The 12,592-nt window shown below is 23.5% G+C and overlaps 1 long non-coding RNA gene across 1 annotated transcript; it reads right to left on the bottom strand.

The window, feature by feature from the left end:
- Positions 1-1,734: 1,734 nt before the first annotated feature.
- Positions 1,735-3,968, bottom strand: LOC129288843 (uncharacterized). Its single transcript, XR_008588078.1, has 3 exons — positions 3,704-3,968; positions 3,483-3,627; positions 1,735-1,971 (listed from the first exon to the last, which is right to left on the bottom strand). It is a non-coding gene; the product is annotated as an uncharacterized LOC129288843 (long non-coding RNA).
- Positions 3,969-12,592: the final 8,624 nt, after the last annotated feature.

Here is a 12,592-nt window from a genome sequence, read left to right on the forward strand (position 1 = left end):
ATATAAGATGCTTTATTTTTTTTGGCCAAAAAAATAATATGTTTTTAAAAAATAAGGTTTATTTAATAATGATTATTCTAATATTATCCCTCTCTCTTTTATTAATTAAATATATTTTTGAAATTTTATGGAAAAACTAAGATTACTAAATATATTGAATAAATTTCATTGACATGTGTAATTTTATTAAAAGAAATTACTCCCTCTGTTATTAAGAAAAGTTTAAAAACTTTTTTTGTCCTTAATATATGCAAAGTTAAAATAATTAAAATGTTTCAATTTTATCATTTGTTTATTTATTAATGTATCAATTCCTATACAACAATTCATTATGGTTATTAATTATAAAAAAGAGTAATACTAAAAATTACATTTTTCAAAATAAATTTGAAAATATAACTACTATTTTAAAATAAGTAAAAATTTAATTAACTTTATTTTATGTTAAAAAATAAAAACAAGAAGTAGCACACTTCCTCTGTTTTAAATTATAAGATACTCTTAAAAAAATTTATCCATCTCAAAATATAAGACATTTTGAATATATTAAGGTTTTATTAAATGTATCAATTTTAAATTTACACTGTCTCTCTCTATAATTAATTTTTATCTCTTCTCTTTTTAATATATTAAATAATAAATATTTTTAAAATTTTATATTTTTATTTTAAAAAAATAAAATTATTAAATATATTTAATGAGATTTATTAATATATAAAATTTTATTTAAAAATATTTTATAATTTAAAATAAAAAGAATATAAAATTGAAAAGAAAGGATTACCCTCTTTTACATAAACATCCCCTCACCTTCCCATTGCTTTTTTCCATCAATCAAAAGTCAAAAGTCAAAACAATCATTATCAGTTGGTGTCGTTTTCTTTCGAACTTGTCGGATGCTCTACATCAGGCGTATTGACTTCAGTCTTCCCTTTATTTCCTGAGAAATTAAATATTCCGTTTTTAAACACAAACTTTTAGATATTGTTTAAATTGGCCGGTCGAAAAACAAAAAATTTTAAGATTGAAATATTTAAATTTAAAATTTAAATTTAAAATCTTACATTTTAAATTTATACATTTAAAATTTTTTACATGGATGATTTAACTAACAAATATTATTAGTAGGTAGTGTTTTGGAAGATAAATATGAAGATTTAAAATAATAAAGATTTAAAAAAGATTTAAAATTATGAAGGAATGAAGATAAAATTTAGATTTGAATAAAATCACATAAATTTTTAAGTGGCTAAATAGGAGATTTGGTCCAAATTTAAATTTAAATTCATAAATATCCAAACATAGCATTAATGAATATCTTTCTTTTAAAAATCACTACTCCTATCCTTTTTTTTTTTTTTAATAAAAAGGCAACTATAGTTAAGAAATAAAAACCACACATCAAAACAAGATAAAAATACACCAATAATGTCTTTTTGCAATGAATGCAAAGACCATGGTGTTGAAAGTACAACATTAACAAATTACTATAAGAAGTGTTTAATAAATTAAGACCTAACGCATTCCATCTAGAATTAGGTAAACTACAATGTTCTTGTAAGATGAGAGCCATTTGAAGGCCTTCCCATTGAAGTTGAAGATTTCTAATTGCTTCTCATTAGGATTTATCTGGAAAAACATTTCTGATTTAAAAAAAACAAATTGCATCCGAAATATAAAAAGGTAATATTTCTAGTACAATTAGGCTCAGAATGTTAGAGCGGTAATTTTGAATCCAAAATGTTAACCGTTGTTTGATTCCCTAATCGGGGTACAAATCAACTCTTGAGTTTAAAGGACTGCCAAACCAACATGCTTTCGCAAAACTACAATGTAAAAATAGATGAGATTAAGTTTCAATGTTCTCATTACATAAAACACAAAACTTCTAAAACTTGCAAGTGATAAGATTTTAAGAAAGCACTTGAAGGCAGTCTGTTCCAGGCAATCTTCCAGAGAAAAACTTTGATCCTTGGAGAAATATTCAAAGACCAAATAAGAGACCAATCAAAACCAGATATAATTGATGAAGAAAAACTTTATAACCATCCCGAACAGTATATTGACCTAGAGAATTTTTTGTCCAGATTATACTATCTGGATAGTTGGAAAAGGGAATTGGAATCTTCAAAATAGAAGCAACAACATTAGGGTGATATAATCTCACCAGAAAAAAAAAACGTTAGAGTGATATAAAATAAAAAAAATTAATCATCTAATCCCTATAATTTTGATTCAATTATATTTTAGTTTTTAAATTTTGACTCATTGTAACTCAATTCTTAAAGTTTTGACTTAATTATAACTTAATCCCTAAACTTTGACTCATATAACGCAATCTCTATAGTTCTAACCATTTAAAATATTAGTTTTTATATTTTAGAAAATAAAATTAGAAAGATTAAATCTTTTTAAACTTTATCAAATTAAAATTTTTTATTAATCTAAAATTAATCCCTCAATGTCAACATAATTTTAATTTTTAGAATTTTATTTTTAAGATATAAGGACCAATATTCTAAATAGCTAAGACTATAGGAATTGAATTACAGGGAGTTAAAATTCAGAGATTGAGCTACAACCGAGTTAAAACTTTAAGAACTGAGGTATAACAAGTAAAAATTTAGAAGCTAAGTAACAATCGAGTTAAAATTATAAAGATTAAATAATTAATTTTTTTTATAAAGAATTAAGCAAAGGAAGAATCCAATTGAGGAAAGAGTGCCGTGCAAGGTTAGGCACATTCCCGTCGGAAGGTATATTACTTAACTGTTGCAAAGGCCACCAATGTTGACTAGATAAAGAAATAGAATTCCCATTTCTCAGACACCAAAACAAATTATCAAGTAATGATATTGCTGGATTTAACCATGTTTTTCTAATAGGGGAGGCAAAATATTTGAGGTCAAATTTAAAATAACAGTCATTTGATAAATATTTCCATCTCAAAAATTTTGCTAATAAAAGCCTTAACATTGCTAATAATCTGCCACGCATGTTTCTCCAATAAAGCATGATTAAAGGCCTCAATATTTTTAATTTGTAAACCACCACCCCCATAAGGCCCGCAGATATTAAGCCAATTAATCGGATGAGTTTTATTTTTGTCAACAGAATCATCCCCAAAAAAGCCAGCAAATTTCAAACTAATTTGGTTACAAAGATAATTAGGAAAGATCCATAAAGAGAGAGGATAAACCAGAATAGATGACAAAGTGTTTTGGATCAAAGTTAAATTTTCCAGCCGGAAAAGCCTTGATTTCCAAGAGCAAATTTTCCTGTCAATTTGTCTAAAAAGTCTTTACAGCGCACAAGAGAATTGCCATGACCATCAATGTAAGTTCCCAAATATTTCCCCAAGTGAGATATAAATTTAACACCCAGCAAACCAGAAAGAGAGAGTTTTAAAGAATGGGAGACAGGGACTGAAGACAATAATAGATTTGTTAAAGTTCATCCTCTGCCCTGAAATGCAGCCATACCTGTGAAGTAGAGCCAGCATGATTTTACAGTCTTCTACAGTGACTCTGCAAAATAACAGGGTATCACCAGCAAATATGTGGCGTGTTCGATGGGAATATCATCATTAGAAATTTGAATACCCTGCCACCAACCAAAATTTTCTGCCTGATTAATCATAAGAGAGAGAATATTAGCATATAACAAAAATAAAATGGAGAAAGAGGATCGTCATTACGAAGACCTTGTGCAGGTAAAATGCCGCCAGATGGAGACCCATTGAAAATTATCTGATAAGATACTGTGCTAATACATTGCATAATAACATGAATCCAATGAGCAGGGAAACACGTCTTGGTCATAATCTTTTGAAGAAAATGCCAGGAAACCTGGTTATAGGCATTTGCAATGTCAAGCTTGAAAGAACGCCGCCGCCTAACTTCGGATTTATAAGAATTATGAAGTTTAGGTATTGTTTCGTTGGGAGAGGAAAGAAAAAGGATTTTGCTTCTCTCTCTTTATTTGATTTGGAAGAGTGGAAGAGAGGGTTTGTGAAAGAAAAATTAAACCCTCCTTTTTAAATTGAGGGGATTTGAAGTAGAAGGGTATAATTTTGTTGCATAATGATTGATATACTTCTTCTTTTAATTTCTACTCTTTATCTTTTTAAACAAGTTTAGCAATGATAAATTTTTAATAATATATTTAATAATAATAATTATTCTATATATTTATAATTACATGTTAAAAACATTCATAAATATAATTTATTAGGAAAAATAATTTTAATAATATAAGGGTAAAATTATTTATATATAATTATTTTTTCTCTCCACATCTCTTAAACAAAATAAGGTAATATCAAAACTTTTCCCTCCTTTTTATTAAAATTCCTCCTCTCTCCTTAAATCAAATAGGCCCTTAGTCATGTATTCAAAAGCCAAAATGATGTTATCTATGTACTACTTCTATCCTTGATATAAAATAAAACTAGTAAAGTACTTGTGCAATTATTACAGTTTTTATAAATAGATTCGAAATAATAACTTGTAGAAGATATTTTATCCATATATATATTATCATATACGCAGTGGAGCTGTATAATTATAATAATTAATATTATATTTTTTTTTAAAATAAATCAAATGGTAAAAACTAAATACATATTGTGTAAATGTATACGATGAGAGGTAAATTAACAAAATTTTATAATTATTTAAATTAAATTATCGAAGACATCCTTATAAACAACATTAAAAGTTATATCTCTATAGTGATTATCTTTATCAAAAACTAATAATTTAAACTCTCTATACTTTGAACATGAGAAACAACAACATATAATTAGTCATTGGTGAAAAACAGGATGAGTTATGTGCAAACTAATATGACACAAGATTAAATCCTAGCTCTTATTAATTGACACTACAAAGGCTAGCATAATGAGAAACTACTTCTTTCTCATAATAAACGACAACCTTATTTAGATAGACACATATCAATACCTGGTATACATACTTTTATCTTTGTAATTGATCCAAACATTTACTGGGCTTTAATAACATGTTTTCTAGCCCGCGTAACTACAAGACATGTACCATTACACAACCCATAAACTTATCAATGTTTCGGTTCTCATTAAAATTAGGGCACCTACTTTAAGCCTTATTTCATAATTCAGGAGACTTGACATTGTAATTTAATTTAGAAAATATGTAGAGTGCAAGTTATTAAGTAAATTTATACCTCCAACATGTTTAATAATACTGTCAAAGCTCATGTGTACAACTTTCTCTCAGGAAGTAAGGATAACATGAACTTATTTACTTCTTCAGTTACAACCTATATAAGAGCTAATATAGCCCTATCTCTGAAATATGAAGAATTATATATATTGGTAAGGAAATTTGAGAAAGTTGATTAACAATAGACTTTACGATTATCTTAACCATATTGTAACAAATCAGCTAGGATTTTAATATTCATAAATCCTTCATTGGCTCCAATAGCAGTTTTATCACTAATTGAGATAATCCAATCAACAAAATTCTAAAAAGCACTAATAGATATTTCATTATTTGTTTCTAGAAGTCTCATGTCAATTATTATTGTCAAAAGTTGACAATTGTCTCAAGACAAAAAGTAAATGGTTACAAAAACAATGTCTTCTCTTAACCCACTTAGAATAATAGAAAGACCAAATTTACTTGAAGTCTCTACCAAACATAACAACTTTTTTTTCAAAAGGAAGATCACTAGCTAATAAGCCACTTAACTTTAGAATATCTTTTAGGCATCTATCAAGAGTTTCAAGATGAAACTTGTGTGCCATTAGAGCCTCATCTCATATGATCAATGATATGTGAACTAATAATTTAGCCAAGTTGCTCCCATGTTTCATGCTATGTAGTGTTTTCAATCATAGAAAGATGAATACAAAATTTGAGTAAGTTATATGTCCTTCTGGTGGGCTGTCCCGCTTGATGCTATATTGAGAATTATTTTATCTTTAAATCTTAATAAAGCAAAAAGTGTCCTCTAAACATACGTTTTCCCAACACCACCATATACATACATGAAAAAAAAATCTCCTTCATCAAATTCAACGGCATCATGATAAATTTTCTTTTTTTTTTTAAGTTAGACTCTAAAGCAATCTTATCAATTCATCATATAATGCAACCATATCATAAGTTCATTCATTTTTTATTAATTTGTTTCCACTTGTATCCAAACTTGACATGTCAAGTAAAAGTATAAGCTCATAATCTCTGCGACTTTTCCCATTAAATTGTAGTATTTTTTTCGATTTCAATTAGAGTTGGTAATATAAGTCAACCCATGGGTCGAACTTTGCCAAAAAGCAGCAGGTTGGGTTGCATATTTTAAAGCTCGATTAGATGTTGGCTTGTTTTAGCTCGCATCATATAACTCGAGCCCGCCAACCTACAAGCTAACTCGCTTATAATTTTTTATTTTAAAAATTTTTTATTGTTTAATTATTCCATCCTTCCTCTTCCACTCTTTATCACTTTGTTCCAAAACCTAATTAAAGTAATCTTCCTTATTTAATTAGTATAATATATAACTAGAATGAAATGGTAGCTAATACCATTTATTTTAATTAAAATAAAATACAATCTTCTCCCTCTATTTTGCTAAAATTACACAAGCCTCCTTTTTGATTTTAAAACCTACACTTTAGTATAATTTTTAGCTCCGTTAGGAATATTCAATTAAAAATTTTAAAATAGTTTAATTTTTAAATTTTAATTATATTAAAAACATAAAAGTGTTAATTGTTTCTTGTAATGTATTTGTATATTCTCTCCCCTCCTCAAGTTAAGAAACTTTAAATAATTAAATGTGAAAATTTTAAATAATTAATTTAAAAATTTTGTGACCAAACTAATAAAAAATTTTAAAAAATAAGCATAAATTATACCAACTAATTTATTCTCATTATGCATTACTTCCCTATTTCATTAAGCTTTTTGTATATACATGTTTAAAATATTATTTTAGATAACTTGTGTATTTATATTTTAAAAAAATATTTAAATAAATAAGTTTTCAAAACCAAAAAGTTTAAAATATGATTAAAATGTTTAAAAAATATTGCATTAAACTTTTTTTAAATATATTGAATAATTTCTAGATAACATCTATATTTAAATAGACTATTTTAATTTAATATATGACTTAACAGTCAATTAACAATTGGATGAATGAAAATAAAAATTTTAAATAGAAAAAAAAATTTTGTTTTAAAACTATTAATTATAGGGAAGATTCGTGTATCTTTAAAAAAATAAAAAGGATGTAATTTAATTAAATTAAATTAAAAGAGAAGTCAATGTATTCTAATTTTTTAATTATTATAATATATACATGCATGAAAATTCAAATTAAAATTGAAAATCTTTTCTAAACATCATATATTGAAATTTTAATTTATCTAACTTAAAATTCAAAATTTAAAATTAAAGAATTTTTTATTAAGAACTTAAAGTCTTTTTATTGTTAACTTTATTATAATGGCAATTCAAAATAATTGAATATATTGACCAGTATTATTAACTTATCCTACTTAAATTTTAGCATTGCCAAAATTTTAAATACTCCTCAAAGTTATAATTAATTTAGGAGAATTATTTTACTAAAGATATGTTTTAGAGATAATTTTCTATACATTCAATTGATCGATATGTTTTGCACTTTTAACTTATTTTGATAACATATTTAAATTTTAAATCTCAATATTTACTAATTAAATAAAATAATTATTTAAGTAAAAATATTGTTAAATTAATTAATACTATTTTAATAAGAAAATATAAATAAAATTATTTAATTGGAAAATAAGAGTATTTTTAGAATTTAAAATTTACACCAAAAAAAATCAATATCTTAACCTTATAAGAATATTGAATTTTATAAAAGTTCATCAAATTCCAATATTTTACAATAATTTGAGTTTTAAAGATTTAAATATAGATGAAGATGGATAAAAAATTATATTTTTAAAAGATATACTGTAACTGTCATCTTTTTATTTTGTATACATAAATACTTGAAATTGGTTCAAACATATTCACAAATTAACAATCAAACTTAATTTTCACAGTATAAAATCAATAAAAGAATATCAAAATAAAATCTTACATTTATATAAATTAGTCATGCAAAAAAGACTTGAGAATTTTACAAAATTAATTAAAGGATTAAATGACAAATTTGCTCTTGAACTATAGGTCTAAAAGTATCTAATACTTTAAATTTATTTTTGGTGCAATGTCTTCCTTCAATTTTGGAAAACAATGTAATATTGCACTGATAATTAATTGATGATAACTTTGATTGTTAGTTGACTAAAAAATTACTAAAAAGTACCTCAAAAATTATAGAAAAGAGATCAAGAAAATTTTCTTAGTCCTTTGTGTATTTTTTGATCCTTGTCTATATTTTTTAATCTTTTTCAATAATTTCTTGTTCAACAAACATTCAAAATTAATTTTTATTAACGTTTAGAGTGACATTTCCCTTTAACCTTTAATAAAAAGTGTGAAAAGAAAATAGTGGGCAACACCACTTACTTATAGTTGGTATAATATCTAAATGGGAGAAAAATTTTATTTAAATTTGATAATTTTTATCTAAATTATAGATCTTCATGACTATATTGGTTGAAATTTTGAAATTCAAATAAAATTATTTGAGATCTATGAAATTATGTTAAGTATTGTTAACCATATATTTTTTTTTTTGAACTTATATAGATATAAAAAAAGAATGCATTAATTTAGAGTACTGCAAAAGGGACACATGTCACAATTTAAAATATACACAAAATGACATGTGGCATTCGAATAACTGCATATTAAAATAATTATTGTTTAGTTAACTTAATAACTTTCTCACAACCTCTTGTTAAAATATTCTATACATGAGATCAATTTAAATAATTAAAATAAATTTTAAAATTTGAATTATATTTAGTATAAATAATTATTATAAGTCACTTTAAATTTCAAAATTTGAAACTGAATCCATCTTTAAAATTCAAGTCAATACATCTTCAAGTTAAATAAAATAACATTTGATTATATAAAATAAGATGTTAATCTATCAATGTAAATATTTAAAATCATATTTTAAGGTAAATTTAGATGTATAAATATATATGTTATATATATATATATATATTTATATATATATATATATATATATTTATTTATTGTGACCACCCTTTTATTTCATTTATAAATTATAAAAATTTAAAAATTTAGCCCGAACCTATTTACAAATTAACAACAAAGCCTAGCTTACTAAGCATAAAATCACGTAAGAGATGCATATAAAGCTATTAATATGAGTTGGCCTAACTCTTATGAACTTGGCTTTTAAGGACTCAAGCGTATAAATTAACTTTTTTTTTTGAAATAAGCGTTTCTTTTTAAGTTTGACCTTTACTGATAAGATTTAGGGCTAAACTTGAAAGTTCGTATAGTTTTATATTTTTTTAAAATTAAAAATTTTTAATTATACTAACATATATATATATATATATATATTACAAAATACCTTAATCAAAAATCTAAAAGACAATAATAAACTTTAAAGTATAATCAAAATAATGCAAACCCTAGAATATAATATAAGCTGTATAAATTCTAACTTTCCATCATCAAAAATATAAATATAATATTAAAATACTTTGATAGAAATGTATTTATAACTAAAACTGTTAATATGATTTGAAATTAATTAGTTATAATTTAACATGTATTCAAAATGTAACAGAAAATATTTTTTATTTTGATATGAATCATAAAATTACATCCAAAAATTGTTATTGGTGACTTTTAAAAAAACCATATAATATTGCATACATAAAATAAAAATATATAAACAAAAAAATTTATTTATATATAATAAAAATAAATAAATTAAATTATTAAAAATATATCTTAATAAAATAATTTTTTCAAAAAATTTATTTTTTAAAAAAGTCGTGTTTAAAAACAAAACAGAATAAATTAAATTGAAAATACTTTTGAAAAGCATGGTTAAAAAATAATTAAATTTAAAAATACTATACTGTAATATCTAAAACAAACAAATATAAATAATATAAATAAAAAATTTAAAATTTTAAAAAATCTTAATTGATTAGAATTAGTATTTATATTTAAATTGATTAAAATGATATAATATATTTTTGTAAAAATCAAAATTTATATAATTTTTGTATCCATTTAAATTGATTAAAATAAATAAATTTATATATTTTATTATTTTATTTTTCAAACCACACCAGTCAAAATGTGACTAAAATTCAATTTTATTATTGTCCGATAATAAAAAAATAATTACTTCATTTTAAATTGTTTGATTTGAAATTCAAATAGATAACTATAATTAAAATAAAATAAAAATATATGAAAATGATATGTGATTCCAAACCTAACTTTATACTTTGAACCTATCAAATAAATTGGTTTGAAAGGATAAATAATTCTTTCAAAATTGTTATTTGATAAGCGAGTCACATATATTAAATAAATAATTTATTATTTTTAAAAACTTGACATATTAAATAAAATTGCCGTTACTTTACTTTTTAATTATTTTAAACTAATTTCATATATTATATAATATAATGAAAAACTTGTTATATAAAATAAGATTATTTAATATATGTACACAATCTTTATATATTAAATAATATTAGACAGTCCATAATTAAAGTTTTTGAATTGATAATAAAGAATTAAGATAGCGTATTATCTTAAACGTGCTAAATAGAGTTTTTAAAGAACAAATTTAGAAAGTTTAAATACATACCAACTAAATAATTATCATTCATTGCCTCTCTATCTGTAAGTTCTAGAATGTTAATAAAATTAAACCCAAATGATGGATGGATGAAATCCATCTCAAACACAACTTCACATAAAGAACATGAAGCAAAACTTATAAGGATGATCCATTATTCGATATGATTTAGAGTACTGAGAGACATGTAACATATTTACAAAACATCTCATAAAAAGCTTTTAAATGAGTGCAGAGATCCAACCACCCTATAGTAATGTTGTCCTATAAATAAGATAAGTATTATATATTAAATGCAATTGATGGGATCCAAATTATAAAAAAAACAATAAAAAAAACATATAAACAGTTACTCAAACATCCTGGAAGATCAATTCAACATCATTGAATTCTTTAGATATATTTTTACCTAGCAGTCTCTAAATATTAATCACCCTAACCACAATGCGCCAATTCTTTTTTATTGTATTAATGATATGAATTGCATGCATCTTAGATATAGAAGCCATTGATAGTGTAAATAATAGTCAAGAGGAGAATAAACCAAACACAATTAGAGAAGTAAGAAAGACGTAAAGGTATAAAATGTGCTATTGACCTAATTTAATAATTTATAATTGAATAAGGCTAAATTGGGAGGAAAAATTAAGGGGTTATTTTTAAAACATCAAGATGATAGATATTAAATATTTATTTTTGTGAGTATAGATATTTAATGCATTTGAATTTTGACAAACTTCACGAGGGCCTTTTCAACATATTAGTATTATCCAAAATTTAACATCTTAATATTCTCCATAAATAACAAACGGTAGTTCTAAATACTTTATTGTTAAATAAATTAATACTTTATCATATTTATAATTCTCTAAAATCATGAGGATAGGTCTAAATATTCAAACACATATTCCTTTTTCTAAATATTTAGATAGATAAATATTAGTTTAAATTTTAATTCTAATATATTTGCACACACACATATATATACACACACACTTGATCATATGAATTTAGATTTTCAACATATCTTTAGAGTGGATGACAATTTTAAATAGATAGATATTAATTTGAATTCAAATATGATGAGATTTGACTTTCACATAAGAAAAAAAATAATTTTTATTGAAAATTAATAAGTCATCCCACATCTAACTCCAAATATAAATAACATATTTTATATACATTAAAAAATAATAATTAGCATGAACCTAACTCCAAACCTAACTCTGAACCACATAATCCCATGAAAGATATTTTGAAGTACAAAATTGCAACAAACCTCAAAATGGACAAGTAGTATCCTCTTGTAGCCTTTAACCCTATTTTTATATATATAATGATTTGAAAGTTTTTTTATCTTAAATATAAGACAAAATTAGAGTAATTAATGCTTTCTTTTTTCTAATTTTACCTTTTTAATATTTATTGTCATTTGAATTTCTAAACAATAATTTATTATAAAGAAGAGAAAAATTGGAAAGTTGCATTTTTTTAAAAAAATTTTAAGGTTATAACTAACAGTTTTTAATAAGTGTAAAGTTTATTGACCTTGTCTTATATTAAAAATTGGAGAGAGTATAATTCATCCTATATAAGAAGCCTTTTATAAAAAAAAATAGATAATCTTTAATATAATATGTGTTATTAATTATTTTTTAAAATTGTCCCTATTTAAAGTTAGATGCATTTTATTCTTTCTATTTCTTTTATTAATTATCCGTCATACTCAAATTCCAATGCATGGTTTTAAATCAATCAAATTTTTATACCAATCAATTACCTTACCATCTGTTTT

Source organism: Prosopis cineraria, unplaced genomic scaffold (assembly GCF_029017545.1).
Source record: "Prosopis cineraria cultivar Desert tree isolate PC_DT_omini unplaced genomic scaffold, ASM2901754v1 PC12, whole genome shotgun sequence".
Lineage (NCBI taxonomy): Eukaryota > Viridiplantae > Streptophyta > Magnoliopsida > Fabales > Fabaceae > Prosopis > Prosopis cineraria.